Source organism: Astyanax mexicanus, chromosome 4 (genome assembly GCF_023375975.1).
Source record: "Astyanax mexicanus isolate ESR-SI-001 chromosome 4, AstMex3_surface, whole genome shotgun sequence".
NCBI classification, from domain to species: Eukaryota; Metazoa; Chordata; class Actinopteri; order Characiformes; family Acestrorhamphidae; genus Astyanax; species Astyanax mexicanus.
This window is the reverse complement of record NC_064411.1, coordinates 36,937,955-36,943,954: the sequence shown is the minus strand read 5'-3', so window position 1 is coordinate 36,943,954 and position 6,000 is coordinate 36,937,955.

The window sequence follows — 6,000 nt, the reverse complement described above, 5'->3', positions numbered from 1 at the left end:
AAAGGGCAAATGTAGCTAGCTAGCACGTAGGCTAACCACCCGGGTGGCTATTCCGGCACTGGGCGCGTACAAACCGGGCTGGGCCGTCATGCTAACACCGCATTAGCGACCCCGGTGAGTAGACCAGAGTCGGTCTAGCTGGCTTAATCAACTTATTTTTAGCGTGCCGTAATGCTAACACAGCGTTAGCGTGCTATAATGCTTACACCGCGTTAGCGTGCACCGCATTAGAGACCCCGGTGAGTAACGCCAGACCAGAGTCGGTCTAGCTGGCTAATCAAAGTATTGTTCGCATGCTATAAGGCTAACGCATGTTAGCTACAATGATTGGCCACTTCAACCCCTTTTTTACATTCTCCTTTTCACTGAGCAGCTTGGTGCACTTAGTTCTATAATTATCAGTGTTGGGAATAACAGCGTTATAAGTAACGGCGTTAGGTAACGACGTCATTTTGTCAGTAACGGGATAAAATAATTAATTACTTTTCCTGTCGTTACAACGCCGTTGACGTTACTGGTGATTAAAAGCAGTGCGTTACTATATAATGATATAATAACAGTAATTCGAGCGGACCCCTGCCCAGGCTAGTGAGTAGTAACAGGTGTTTCACCATGAACTGTGACCTATAGAGATCTGTGACTCCTGGTCTAAACAGGTGACAGTTCTCGGTGTAACACCTGTTGAACTTGACACGCTCTTAAAAACACGCCCTGGCCCGACGGCGGGCCAGATAAATATAATAATTAATATCTGGCTGTGTTTATGAATAATTACAGGCTCAATATATCAATGACAGCCTGCTGACTCTCAGGATTACGGAGCTGCAAACCGTTTTACTGTCGGATGTACGGTTCCTGAATAAGAGTGCGTTAGACGGTTCGGTCTGTGAACACGCTCTTTGATCCGCCTGGGGTTACTACAGGACACCCCTCACACGCAAACAGAGAATATCAGCGCGTACCTCAGAGTCCGGGCTTCAGAACCCCTCCAAACATCACAACATCCATCAGTCCAGTCTCCAGTAATCCTCATATCCGAGCACTGCTTTTAGAAAAAAATATTATCAACTTTAACGGTTTATTTTAGGAGTTTCTCTTTGTTCTACAGCGATAAACTGCGCATGCGCGTTTCCATGGGCTTCAGCCTGAGAAAAAAAGAGGTCTGGGCTCAGCCAATCAGGTGGCGAGTTATGCGGGACAGAGGTGGTAGCCAATCAGAGCCAGTGTTTTTACACGTGTGCCGAAGCACACCTGTGACACTCTCTGTAACTGTTTACTTTTTGCTTTTGCTTTTTTTATATAAAAAAAAAAATGTTTTTTTAAAGGATTTTATTCTGCTCTATTCTGATGTGCAATAAATATAAAAAGTTATGTACAAACACCTTTCTGATCTACTTATTTCAACTGACTGTAAAAATGCTTTTTTTTTTCAGTAATTGGCCTGCAGGTTAGGGAGACAAAGGGATAAAATATTATTTTTGTTTCTACACTGTTTTACAGAGTTTTTGCAGATGAGCATAAAACACATGTATTTCTATAATTACAGACTGTTTGTTAAAAAAAATAAATGGAGTTCATTTGAAATGGTCTAAGACTTTTTTTTAACTGCTTTTAAATATTTAATGTTCAGCTGCTCAACCTGCTGTCTTGCTCATGTTCATCTTACAATATTAAGTTAAGTTAATATTAAGTTTATTCACTGGACAAAGACATTTTTTTATGTGAAGGCGTAAAGTGATTTTTTTTTGTACTGTCAGTATTAAGACTTTTTGAAAAAAGGACAAAAAAACTTTTCTTAGTTTTATTTAAGAATATGGTGCAACATTTTTGCAAACATATTATTAAGTATTGCCAGTTTAAGATTTTTGTTAAAAATGAGTAAAAAAATATTTGTTGGTTCTACGTAAAAATATGGTGCAACATTTTTGCAACCTTATTATTAAGTAATGTCAGTTTAAGATTTTAGTTAAAAATGACTAAAAAATATTTGTTGGTTCTACGTAAAAATATGGTGCAACATTTTTGCAACCTTATTTTTAAGTAATTTCACTGTAATTTTTTTTGTAAAAATGACGAAAAATGTTTCTATGGGTTTACGTAAAAACATAGTGCAACATTTTTGCAAGCAAATTATTAAGTAATATCAGTTTAATATTTTAATTAAACGTTATCAAAAAAGATTTGTGGGTAACACTTAAAAACAAGCTTGCAAAAACGTTGCACTATATTTTTAAGTAAACCCAGCACATCATTTTTTACAGTGTAGGCACATATTTACTGACCACTGACTTTATGTTTATTTAGGTTTATTCTACTGTTATATTGAATTTTTAAGAAGACACACTCATTGACCACTGATTTTATGTATGTTTGGGTTTATTCTTATGTTATATAGAATCAATTATAGGTATACACACTCACTGACCACTGACTTTATGTTTATTTGGGTTTAATCTAGTGTTATATAGAATCAATAATAGGTATACACACTCACTGACCACTGACTTTATGTTTATTTGGGTTTGTTCTAATGTTATATAGAGTTAATTATAGGTAGGCACTCTCACTGTCCACAAATTTTATGTTAGTTTGAGTTTAATCGAGTGTTATTTTGAGTTAATTATAGAAAAAAACATTCACCTTAACGTAACCCTAAAATGAACTTACACCTCAGATAAATTCTAAAATATACCTACACCTCACCCTAAAACTAACCCTGACCTACTACACCTCAACCTAATCATGCACTTCACCTACACCTTAACCTTAATCTAATCTTCTAAATCCAATTCTTATTTTATCCTGGCAGAAATATAACTCCAACCATATCCCTAATGATTTCTGCACACGTTTCCATAAATGACTTTATTTTTTTAGAAGTTCCATAAGAGAGTGAAGCAGCATGAATGTACTGTAGCTGTTGCGACACTGTTTTCTCAATTCTTCTTCAAATACATGACAGACAGTTTGCGTGTTTTTGCTGAATGTGGATGATGTGAGCTGTAGTGAGAGTAAACGTTGTTAACGGCTAAATTAACAATTTTATAAAAGATGTATTGTTATTTGATATTTGTATGAAATTTAATCATCTATGATATGAACACAAAAGGAACATCATATTGATACTGACCCATAAACTGTATGTTTTCACTTATTCTGTTCAACAAAAGGAACAGCTCAAAGAACTCAATATTCCCATGACATTCACGTCTATGCTGAGTATACGGAAACTTCTGAACACAGCTGTAGGTGTTGTGTGCTGAATTATTGATGCCAGTCTTCAGTAAAATGTCACAATTTTGCTTATATTGAAGAGGTTTTCACCTGCCAATATGCTTTACTTGCAGTTCGTATGTTTAGGAGTTACGGCAGGGCAATCACAGCCTGCTTATTTATGATGAATAACATGAACTCATGGCTTTTTTGAGTCGCTTGCTTTCTGTTGCTAAGGCACCCATGACCCTTTCAATGGGTGTTTTGCCATTAACCCTTTGCCATACGTGAATCCTTCCTATGTGGAACCCCGTACCTGCTATTCAGAAAGAGTTTCATAATAATAAAACACCTTATTGGATTGAGGGAAATAAAATGTTATTAAAAAAAGCGGAGGAAAAAAAGCTGGGGCAGGAGTCCAAAGGTCTGTTGAGGAAAATAATTTGTTCGCACATTCGTGTCGTCTGTAGGCCACGGGCTGTGCATCTGCCGGAACAGATTCACAATCTCCCATTTATTGGTTGAATGAAAGGGGCTGATAAGCTACAGTATAGCGCGGTTCGCCTCGCCACAAAAGCTCACGGCATCCTGCTAACCACCAGAGTGTGCTAAACTCCAGCGGAGCTTTTGTGAATCATTTGTAGCCACACTGATGTAGGACTTCCTGTTATAAAGGTATTGCATTAGTATGTATTTGCCGTAGAGGTTTATAAAGTGGTGAATTCAGGCTGGAACTTCAGCGTTTGCTTCTGAGCTTCTGAGTTCTACCAGGACGACTCCAGAGACAAGAGTGCAAAAGAGATATTTTAATCTCAATAACATTTTACAAATAGATTTATGAACATCTTTACCCATGCAGATCCTGTCGAAGTTGGATGACTCGGGCCGGAACCTTCCCCCCTAGGCTAATCTTGGTCTGTGCTGGAGGTGGAGGACAGGAAGGAGTGCAAAATGCAACTTAGCATCTAAAAGCTCCTAATGCCAGCAGGTGAGGCATGGCTTTTGAAAGTAGGTCGAATCTGGTGATTGGTTGAGACATTAAATGGAGTAGCATTAAGTCTCCTAGTAGAACTTTTTTTTTTAAAGTTGTCATGCCACAACACCATGGAGTTTTGAACTCCTCCTGATGATGCATTGCCGAGTAGCATCACAGCGTACTCGGAGTAAAGTGCAGCGACTCGTTTCTGATACATCAGCTCACAGATGCCTTGTGCTGATCAACATCACCCTTTAGAGTGATGAGGGGAGAGAGCGTCATCTACCCACCCAGAGAGAGCAAGGCCATTTGTGCTCTCTCAGTAGTAGAACTTTTGCAATAGCCTTTCCTCCAAATCCTATTCTAATGCAATTGTAATGAAAAGTGTTCTACAGGCATCACATGGTAATGGTAAGCTTGCCCATATGAAAACTATAAGCAACCATATGAAGATTCAATATATCACATATATGATTAATGATTGGGTATAAACTTCAAAATATATTTATATACTTTTTATTAAAAACAACGCAAGGCTATGAGCAGGAGGTCGCAGGTTCAAACCCCCGTTCATGCAGCTTTGCCATCAAGCTGCTGGTGCTCAGAGGGAGCAAAATTGGACCTGCTCCCTCCGGGTGGGTAGATGGCGCTCTCTCTTTCCTATCACACTTAAAGGTGGCGCCTTTAAGTGTTCCATAAGAGCATTTTCAAATGGGAAAAGCTCTGGTGATGCTTCTTGCCATGGAATAGTATCTGTGTCTCCAAGGTAAGCTCTTGAAACAGCAACAGTATGTGGACAAGCATTGTCCTGGTGGAATAGCAAATTGGAGTGTACATTTAGACAAGTTAGAGCCACTGGTTGCATAATGTCATCAATGTAAAAAATAGCATCAAAGTGCATGTAACTGAAGTTGATCTTGCATTCCTGAATTGTGAATAGATGACTGTAAATAAATGAGAAACTCACATCCACATTCATTGCAGGAAACACTTATTTTTTCCTAGGTGAGTGCACCCTTGATATGGTCTGATATGGTCGATAATATCTGACCATATATTAATGGCTCTACCTGAAGCTCACTGAAGTCTAGTGCACGATCGTCGTGATTTGCAACTGACAGAGAGCGGGCTAAAAACAAAACTGGAGAGTAGTTTTCTTTGCAGCTGTAAGAGTAGCAAGAAAAAGTCTGCACTGTGGATGAGGGAGAGCTGGAGTGAAGAATACTCATTAAGGAGAAACAAAGAGGGTGAGCTTCTGATTTGAACATCTAGTATATCCAATAGAAAACAGGATACCTTAAAGCGGGGCTTAGACATTTCAGGAGAGTCCCAAAACATACAGCTCTGGAAAAAAATAAGAGACCACTTAAAAATTATGAGTTTTGTTGATTTTACCAAATTGAAAACCTCTGGAATATAATCAAGAGGAAGACGGATGATCACAAGCCCTCAAACCAATCAAAAGCATTGTGTAAGACTGGTGGAGGAGAACATGCCAAAATGCATAAAAACTGTCCTTAAAAACCAGGGTTAGTCCACCAAATATTGATTTCTGAACTTTTAAATCTTTATGAATATGAACTTGTTTACTTTGCATTATTTGATGTCTGTTTTTGTTATTTCAGCCATTTCTCATTTTCTGCAAATAATTGTTTTAAATAAAAATATTTTTAGTTTGAAACATGTAATAATAAATAGCAAAATCCGAGAAACTGATTCAGAAACTGAAGTGGTCTCTTAATTTCTTCCAGAGCTTTATATCATGCTTTAGCTTCTGTTTTACACAGTAAAAATCATATTTCTATATGTCA